Source organism: Triticum aestivum, chromosome 3B, assembly GCF_018294505.1.
Source record: "Triticum aestivum cultivar Chinese Spring chromosome 3B, IWGSC CS RefSeq v2.1, whole genome shotgun sequence".
NCBI classification, from domain to species: domain Eukaryota; kingdom Viridiplantae; phylum Streptophyta; class Magnoliopsida; order Poales; family Poaceae; genus Triticum; species Triticum aestivum.
In genome coordinates, this window is record NC_057801.1 from 258161415 (window position 1) to 258172211 (window position 10797).

The window sequence follows — 10797 nt, forward strand, 5'->3', positions numbered from 1 at the left end:
ATTCTACCATGACTAAAGCACCTCGAGATCGTCCCCATCTGCCTCTCAAATGGTGACATGGAGCGCATGCTCCGTGGCTATACTGCACTCGAGTACCTTCGCCTTCAGGCGATCAATGGGTTGAGTACCTTCCACATCACCTCCATGACTCTCCAGACTATTTATGTGTGTTGCTGGTGTGGTAGGAAGACATCACAAGATGTGTACCACGGTATGGTCACTGAGGACACACCTGCACTTGAGATATTACTTGTAGTTGATCAAGAAGGTCCAACAAGAATCAATGACATTTCTGCGCCGAAATTGAAAGTGGTGGGCTACTCGTCCCACAAATACTCCGAACTTGTTATTGGATCCACACCCGTTCAGGTACAATAGCCGCCTTCTACCTCTCCTTCTACAAATTAACATTATTTCTAATTTTGAAGTTGTTTGTTTGTCTGTCATTAAGAAAATGATACCGACAAGCTTGACCCCGAAGTTGTGCACAGCGAATGTCTTGGCACTAGAATCTATCGTCCCCAACCTGGAGCAAGTTGTTAGTTTCCTGAGATGCTTTCCATGCCTGGAGAAGCTATATATCGAGGTGATGTTCCTTTCCTGTTAAATGTTAACCATAAGAGAGTTCAATTTGTGACACCTTTTTCCAAGTTTACAATGGCAATGTACTACAATTTCTGAAGGTTCTTTTGGAGAATTTCAGTACATACATGTCCCCCCCCCCATATTGGTTGCTTGATCCATATGGTTACTATCAATAGGCATTTCTCCTTTGGATTCATCTGTACTAGTTTTCTTAGGGAACTTTTTGTCCACTCCAACCTCTTGTGAAGAAGGCTACATTTTTCAAGAATGTAATCAAATGCCCATGTTAATCATGTCAGATCGAAGATGGCATGTTAGTGCATTTTACAAATCCTGCAAACCAAACAGGCCTGAAGTAATGTTCAAAACTGCATGTAGGAACTCACATGTTTTCTTATTTTGTAGAGAATATTAGGCCCAGTGGTGGATAATGTGATACAATATAACAATCACGTCGACTGCCTAGATCTGCATCTCTCAGAAATTACTTTGAACTCCTACCGAGGGACCTTACCAAAGATTATGTTTTCCTGGTTCTTTGTTCTTAGAGCAAGGGTGCTAAAGGAAATGAGGTTTTCCCTACATTTATTTCGCAAAACTGAATGGTTTGTTGATCAGCGTCGGCGCCTGCGGCAGAATGGAATAGGCTCCAAAAATGCTGAATTTCATTTTGGATCTTTAGATGAGAGAGTAATCGAAAGTCATCGCGTCAACCCCATACATGACTTCTGAGTGTCTGACACCTTTGCAAAAATTGTGAGGTTTCGACACCAGACTTAGAAGCGGTGATATTAGTTTGAACCTCTCTGATATCCATGTTCAACTACTCAGCGTGAGCATTTGCAGCTGGTGAGCTGAATTTCATTTCTAATATCAGTTTGAACCTTGTAATCTTCGAATTTGAGCCATATAACTCTGGAATTTGAACCTTGTAATATTTCGAGCTTTTGTGGTACAATCTTTCAAATGGCATCGTATGAGACTCGTATATTGCTAGCACTATTTTGACCTTAATATGCAATCATCTTAGATTTTATTAACCATTCTCGAATCTGTTTAACTTGTCGATCTCACAACACACGATCTGTATAGCTAACTCGACTGCGATCTTCGACATTATTCCACACTATAAAGCGCAGAATTAATTATCTTACTCGAGTGTCCATCATCACCCTTCTGTGTAACTTTGACCTCATCACCCACAGGTAAACTTATGACCGAAGTCATTCCACACACTTCGTTTTTACAAAGCTTTTTGCCAATAAACACCCACGATTTGTCCCTCTTCTAGCCGACACGTGGCCAAACTAGCCGGGCCGGAAGCTTCCATGGTAAACAGCATGGTAGCGCAGGAACAGGGTCACCGATGATACATTTGGCGCCTCTTCGAGCCCACGCGTGTGGTGCGGTGTTGTCAAGCGTGCACTGGAATCCTCTGCTATGAATGCCGTAACAAGACGTGATGATTACAGTTCGGCCGGCCCCCATTTATGATAGCGGCCATTTAACCCTTGTGTCTCTTCAACCTTTCAATCGCTCCCCACAATTGCAAGAAGCAAACCCACCATGAGAAATTCTTAAAGGGTATCCTACACGGCTCCAATGGCGCTCCGAGCGACTGCCGACGACGAGCAGTAGTTCACCATGCATGTCGTGGTGGACACCCGCAGAAGGTTCATGGACCTCTCGGTGGTGTACACCAACGACCCGGTCTGGGTGGAGCACTCCATCCACATCATGGAGTTGTTGCTTGTTGACGAGAAGTACAAGGTGGTCGGGTTCGACCTCGAGTACACCCGCGCTCATGTCGGGTCTCGTCCCAAGGTCACCGTCGCCCAGATGTGCGTGCATCACCACGTCCTCTTCTACCACTACTGCCTGGCCACAAGGCCTTGCGAGTGTTTCGCCAGGTTTGTCAACACCCCCCACTACATGTTCACTATGGTGGATATCACCAACGATGTAAAGGCGCCTGAGAATTCAGGCATCGCCTGCCAGAATCTTGTCAAAATCCTGCGCCGATACAAGATCTGAGGCACCAAGGAGCATGACAAAGACTCACTAGTTCACCTCGCCGAGGCCATCATCGACCCCTACTACAGAGACATGAAGAATTCATGCAACAAGGACAAGCCTGCCTGGCACTCGGCCTGGATGGAGAAACTCGACAAAGCTCACGTCGTGTATGCGGCGAAGGAGGCGTACACGAGCTACGACATGTACAGGCGGATCAGTGACATGAGGAAGTGCCTCCTTCCCAGGGATCCAGCCGAAAGCAGAGCAATGGCAAGCGTCCTCACAACAATAATTAGATGATTAGATCCTCGTTTCTCCTAGTATGCATGTAATTTCTTATTTTGGTGTGTGCAAATGTTATGTGTGTTGTCACTTGTGTAATTGTATGCTTAATTTTGTTATGCAATGCTATCTTTTTAAGTATATATGTTGATGCTCTGTAGACAGAGCATAGATGTTGTGTGGACAAAGAAATCACATCGCACATGGACTAAACAATGGAACCCGTCGGTGATGTTTTCATCAATCACTCACAATTGTATACCAGCAATCATTTGCTCACAACACACACGGCTTGTTAGCAGTAATTGTCTGTGTTGTTATCGGTCTTCGCACGCGTTTCCGATTACAGACATGTTTGCCGCGTATCACACACGTCTTGTTAAGTTGAACCGTCTCCGTTCTCATGTCTCAACGCAAATAATTCATCCGAGTGAACCGCATGCCGTATATCTCACACACCTTGATCTGGTTGACTGTTTCTTTTGTATTGCCTAATCACAAACAGTTCATCCGAGTGAACTGTAAGTCTTATATCACACATGCCTTCATCTGTTTTCCCGTTTCTTTTTTATTTCCACATCCCAAACAGTTAATTTTTACTGAACCATATGCCCAGCATCACACACGCAACTATAATCTAAACCGTGTTTGATGCATCCTCCATCGCAAACATTTTGCACCTTTTTTCACGGTTTTTTTTACACCACCATTTGCGATTATGGCATCGCACACAGCTTCAACGAAGGGTCTCTGATTGTAGTATCATGTTAGCAGCAACCTGCAGTAGTGACACTTGGTCAAAGTTATCCTCGAAAAACGATTAGGCCCTATATAGATGGAAGGAGAGAGTATGTAAGATTTGCTCACACATCTGTTCAATTGCTTGTTTGCATCAGCCAGCCATACTAGGACTGTTTGCTTTGATTACTTGCTATTCTTGACCTAACACTCTAACAGATCTTGTCAAGGATTTAAACACTAAGGGCTGCTGTAGTGGGGGCTTCTCTAACTCATGGGTGACATAAAGGTTTGGCTGGCTGTACACTAAAGTAGGCTCTCCAAGAGTACCTGGAGATCCAGTTCGAAGGTATGCCTAGTTTTTACATAGTGCACACATAGTAAATGCTCATTTCAGTGTGTGGAAGTGCAAGATATGTGGCATGTTTCATTATGTGGTGTTGTTTTGTTATAATCTCATCCTTTTGTGTTGTTCATAGACTGGAAAGTATGCATATTTATCTTCCAAGGAGACGAGTAACTAGTTTGTGTCACCTTGCAGAGGGGGTGCAATGAAGATAAGATTGAGGATTTCCAAGTACAAGATGTTAGGAAGGAGCCTTGCAAGAGAAGTAGGAGCAGCACTGAGCCTGTTCAACCAATTAAGGTAAGTCAGTGTATCCAACTCAACAATTCAATTCCTTGTTTGTTTCAGGCATAGTTAATTTTCTCTTTTCAATTGCTTTATTTGTCCTCAGTTAATGAGATGCCCAAACAATGATGCCTGATGTTGGGTACTTGTATAACTATTAGTTGACACAATTAAAGGCCTTACCATTTAATTACTCTGGCAATGTGTGCCTGAAGCTTTGAAGTCTATTAACCAACTATTACTGCATGAGGCTCACAATCTAGTTTATACTAGGCTAATGATTGCATAGGTTTGCTTGCTGTAGTAGGTTTGTATGAATCCCTCTGATGTTCATTATGCTCCCTAAGACTTTAATTGAGCTACAGAATGGCCAACTGCTTGCTTACTTATATGCAACGTGCTGTCTAAATTTGTAACTTGTCTGTGTTTTGGATTTGGCCCCAACATCATGCTCCTCTAGTGAGCTAAGAGAGATTTCTGTATGCAGGCTGCATAGACTATCAACTTTATAATTTTTAAAATATCACCTGCCTATGCTTCATGACGTGTAACATTATTGTTAGTCCTGTTTTGCCATGTACAAAATTTTCTGTCTTCCTCGCTTCACTGTTTTAACTATATTTTTGCCCTAGTCATGTGTATTTACAGAAACATTTGAGGATGAAGTGACATCAACACAAAGATCTGCGAGCAGTGCGACATGGCTCTTACTGAATGATTATGGATTGGAATTGGAATGTGTTGATGTTCTCGAGCATCAACTAGAGGTGGCAAGACAACGTGTACATGATTCTGAACGTGCAATCAACAAGTTAAGACTGTACATGCAGGTATTAGATGCAGGAGTCAAAAAAATGAAACAGGACACTAAGGTAACCACGAAGGAATTGGAGATTTTGCAGACTGAAATTTGTGCTATCTGAATCCGGCCAATCCTATTTTCTTAAGACATTATAGTTCAAATGGTAAGTTCTGTTGATGCGTGTCCATGGTGTATGAGCTTTATTTGTCCTGTGTATGTAATTTGTTGTTTGTGTACGCTTTATTATCACTAGTGCCGAACTATAATGCCCACTGGGTATATTCGGCTATAATTTCTTTATTGTATAGTGTAGGATTATTCTACGTTTCTATGCCTTAGTCTTTTTATTGTATAGTGTATGTTTTTAAAGGCGATAGTATAGAGTACGATAATTCTTGAATATGCTACATCGTTGAAACAGGGGCCAACACGCCCAAACATTTCCTATACGCCATACAAACGAACAAACATGTGTATTCAAAGTGGGCCTTAATTGGGATGGTCAAAATAATATTAAGTGGATCCCAAATAATGTGGCCCACCGTAACAATGGCTCTTAGCAGGCCGTTAACAGGCCGAAAGCTCGATAGGGCCGTATAAATGGAAATGGCCCGCGGGCCTCTAGTAGGTCGAAATAGATGTCAATTTTGTCTCAGCCATTTTACTTTACGGGCCAGTAAGAGGCCGAAAGTGTTATGGGGCAGAGGAGGCCCAGTTTGCAAACTAGGCTTTTAACATGCCGAAAGTCGCGTTGGGCTGAAATGATGCCCTGCGGAACATGGGCCCCTATTGGACCTAATGTCAAAGGCCCAACTATTGTGTGGGCTGTTAACAGGCCGGGAGACAAAATGGGCTAGGTGTTGGCCTATTTACCGAATGGGCCGAGAACAGGCCTAAAGTCATAGCGGGCTAGAATTGGCCCAACTAAAGAATGGGCCGAGAAAAGGCCGAAAGACATTCCGGGCCATTAGCAGGGCTGGAACTGATGATGGGCTGCTAACAGGCCGAAAGAAGCTCGGGTCGCAATTGGGCCCAAAGACGTAGCGAGCCGTTAACGGGCTAAAACTAACGATGGGCTGGAAATTGTCAAATCTAGAATGGGCCTTTGATGGGCCAATTCTGTGTAACTTGTATGGGCCGTGTTTGTAAATGGGCCTGACGCAAGTAGGCCGCTTATTTTGGCAGGCCTGGCCTTTTAACCTGAATGGGCCACTGTTGGGCCGGTCCGCGTGTCGACATATCATAGGCGCATCTCGCCCATTGGATGAGTGACACATGTGCCAACGCGGAGCTGACACGTGGTTCCGTCAGCCAATGAGAATTTTACAGGTGGAAAATCAGCATTGGTCGTGGCTATTAGTGGGTTATCGGATCCAAAACCAGACCCGATAGCTTAACGGCGACCCGTTGCGGTGGATGCCATGAGTCAATCACCCTTGACAAAAGCACTTCCATGACGTGGCATTTATCGTCATGGAAGTGAACACTTCTGTGATGATAATTTTGGTAATGTCATGGAACACTTTTACGATAGCATAGGTATGACTATCTTGATTCTGTCATAAAATCGTCATGGATGTACATGCATGATAGAAAACGTGACCTACTATGACAAACACGTGTCATCACAGAAGTGTATTTCTTTGTAGTGAGGCGGTGGTTGCCCTATAGGAACACACTCGCGTGTGGCGCTTCCATCCGTGGGCATGCGAGGTTGTCCTCCATCACTTTGACCCAACAAGAGAGAGGTTAATTTGACCATCAAGGAATGATTCTTTTTTGGTTTTTGCTATACCGTCGAAGTACATATATACCACGCATCGAATGGGGGTGTACATATAGCACATACCACGCATCATGAACCTCGCGCTCTCTGTGGGGACTTTTTGGCATCCTATATATGTGGTGCCACATAAAAGATGTGCATTGTGTATTCAAACATCACACAAACACCTCTTTGGGCCACATGCAGGCGGTGGTACGTAGTCCTATATAGGATGATCACTCGGGTGCGACATGCACTTCGCTTCCGTGCTGGGCCCGCTAGTTCGTTGTCCATCACTTTGACGCAGCGAGAGAGAGGTACCTTGAAGAACAAGGAGGATTAATTCTATTAGGGTTGTGTTACTAGGTTTATAGTATGTGTTGAAGAGGGGAGTGACCTCTCCATATATATGTTCTGGCACATGTGCAATTGCGATGGTTGTTGTCCTATATATGGCACTCACTCACACGGTTATTGGCGTTGCTTCTATATGTCAGCCCACTTGGTCCATCACTTTCACCACCAGCGCGAGAGAGGTTAACTAATTTGACTTAGGAGGGGATTAATTTTTTTGTTTGTCCCATGATATAGATCATGATGTGAGATTACATATATATAATAGCGCATGTGTACACATGAATCCATCCTGCTGGATCAAAGGGGGGGGGGCAAGCACACGACACGTCGATACGTCTCCAATGTATCTATAATTTTTGATTGTTCCATGCTATTATATTATCTGTTTTGGATGTTCAATGGTATTTAATATGCCCTTTTATATTATTTTTGGGACTAACCTATTAACCGGAGCCCCAATGCCAGTTTCTATTTTCTTTGCCTATTTTAGAGTTTTACAGAAAAGGAATTCCAAACGAAGTCCAAACGGAATGAAACCTTCGTGATGACCATTCTTGGAGCGAAAGCAAACCAGAAGACTTGGAGTAGAAGTCTGGAACGCCACGAGGTAGCCACGAGGCAGGAGGGCGTGCCCCCCACCCTCGTGGGCCCCTCGTAGCTCCACCGACGTACTTCTTTCGCCTATATATACTCTTATACCGTAGATTGATCAAAGGGAGCCATGAAACCACTTTTCCACCACCGCAACATTCTGTACCCGTGAGATCACATCTTGTGGCCTTTTCCGGCGATCTGCCGGAGGGGGAATCAATCACGGAGGGCTTCTACATCAACACCATTGCCTCTCCGATGAAGCGTGAGTAGTTTACCGCAGACCTTCGGGTCCATAGTTATTAGCTAGATGGCTTCTTCTCTCTCTTTGATTCTCAATACAAAGTTCTCCTCGATGTTCTTGGAGATCTATTCGATGTAATACTCTACTGCAGTGTGTTTGCCGAGATCCGATGAATTGCGGATTTATGAACAAGATTATCTATGAATATTATTCGGTTCTTCCTTGAATTCTTATATGAATGATTTGATATCTTTGCAAGTCTCTTCAAATTATCGGTTTAGTTTGGCCTACTAGATTGATATTTCTTGCAATGGGAGAAGTGCCTAGCTTTGGGTTCAATCTTGCGGTGTCATTTCCCAGTGACAGTAGGGGCAGCAAGGCATGTATTGTATTGTTGCCATCAAGGATAAAAAGATGGGGTTTAGATCATATTGATTGTGTTTATCCCTCTACATCATGTCATCTTGCTTAATGTGTTACTCTGTTCTCATGAACTTAATACTCTAGATGCATGTTGGATAGCGGTCGATGTGTGGAGTAATAGTAGTAGATGCAGAATCGTTTCGGTCTACTTGACACGGACGTGATGCCTATATTCATGATCATTGCCTTAGATATCTTCATAACTATGCACTTTTCTATCAATTGCTCGATAGTAATTTGTTAACCCACCGTAATACATGCTATCTTGAGAGAAGCCACTAATGAAACCTACTGCCCCCGGTTCTCTTTCTTATTATATTGCATCTCTTTTATTTACATCGCATCTTGTTTACTATTTTGCAATCTTTAATTTCCAATCTATACAATAAAAATACCAAAAATATTTACTTTACTATCTTTACTAGATATCACTTTTGCGAGTGGCCGTGAAGGGATAGACAACCCCTTTATCGCGTTGGTTGCAAGGTTCTTGATTGTTTGTGCAGGTAATAGGTTACTTGTGCGTTGTCTCGTACTAGATTGATACCTTGGTTCTCAAAACTGAGGGAAATACTTACGCTACTTTGCTGCATCACCCTTTCCTCTTCAAGGGAAAACCAACGCATGCTCAAGAGGTAGCAAGAAGGATGTCTAGCACTATTGCCGGGGAGATCTACGCCCAAGTCAAGAAATACCAAGAACCCATCATAAACTCTTCTCCCTCGCATTACATTATTTGCCATTTGCCTCTCGTTTTCCTCTCCGCCACTTCTAAAACTATTTTTGAAAACCTTTGCCTTCTCTCGTTGTCCTCTTGTTTGTTTAAGTTTGCCTTTCTATCACTATGGCAGAATCAAAAGGGGCTAAGGGTTTTCTCCCAGGTTTTAATACTTTGGATCGTCCCTCTATCCTTTCTAAGCTCATAAATAATGATGCCCTAGAAAACTACTTGGGTTATCAATGAGGGATTGAATAATTTTGATGAAGATTACCTCGTAATTTTTGTTATTTGCTGGATGAATCTTTGAAAGATGCTTGGGATAGGCTATTAAGGATCCGAGCCAGCTATGTGCCCTAATATCAAATTGAGATATACTTAAAAAGTTTTTATGTTGGTTTACCTTCCTCTTTCAAGCAAGTTTTGGATTCTATTTTTGAAGAAGGTTTTCTTGAGGGGGATGCCATCGGTACATATGAAAAGATGAAAGTTTTATTTGGGCACCCCATGAGTGAAAAGGTTGAATCCACCTCTCTTTTGTGTTTTTATCGGAATGAAATTATCAAAGAGATGAAGGGTAGCTTAGATGCAAATTTTCGTAGTGTGCTTAATCTTTCTTGTACCATTAATGACCATGTGCTTTCACAAAATAGAAAGGTAAGTGCTTTAGATAAGAAATTCTCTCTTTATCACCAAAAGGGAGAAGATGGCAATACCTAGATGTATTCTTGTTTTTATGCATAGCTAGGAGCGTTAAACGATAGCGCTTGTTGGGAGGCAACCCAATTTTATTTTTGTTTGTTTTTGCTTTTTGTTCATGTTTAGTAATAAATAATTCATCTAGCCTATGTTTAGATGTGGTTTTATGTTTTAATTAGTGTTTGTGCCAAGTAGAACCAATAGGATCTTCTTGGATGATAGTTGTTTGATCTTGCCAAAAAAGACGGAAACTTTGCGCTCATGAAAATATTTGTTAAAAATCACCAGAACGTGATAAATACTGATTCTTTTTGCAGAAGATTAATATACAAATTATCCAGGTTGACCTAGTTTTTCAGAATTTTTGGAGTTACAGAAGTATTTGAACGAATCAGATTGCTACAGACTGTTCTGTTTTTGACAGATTCTGCTTTTCATGTGTTGTTTGCTTATTTTGATGAATCTATGAGTAGTATCGGGGGGTATGAACTATAGAGAAGTTGGAATACAGTAGGTTTAACACCAATATAAATAAAGAATGAGTTCATTATAGTACCTTAAAGTAGTGGTTTATTTTTTTATACTAACGGAGCTCATGAGATTTTCTGTTGAAGTTTTGTGTTGTGATGTTTTTATGTTTTGGGTAAAGATTTGATGGATTTTGGAATAAGGAGTGGCAAGAGCCTAAGCTTGGGGATTCCCAAGGCACCCCAAGGTAAAATTCAAGGACAACCAAAAGCCTAAGCTTGGGGATGCCCCGGAAGGCATCCTCTCTTTCGTCTTCGTCTATCGGTAACTTTACTTGAGACTATATTTTCATTCACCAGATGATATGTGTTTTGCTTGGAGCGTCTTGTATGATTTGAGTCTTTGCTTTTTAGTTTACCACAATCATCCTTGCAGTACACACCTTTTGGAGGGACACGCATGAATCGGCATTTATTAG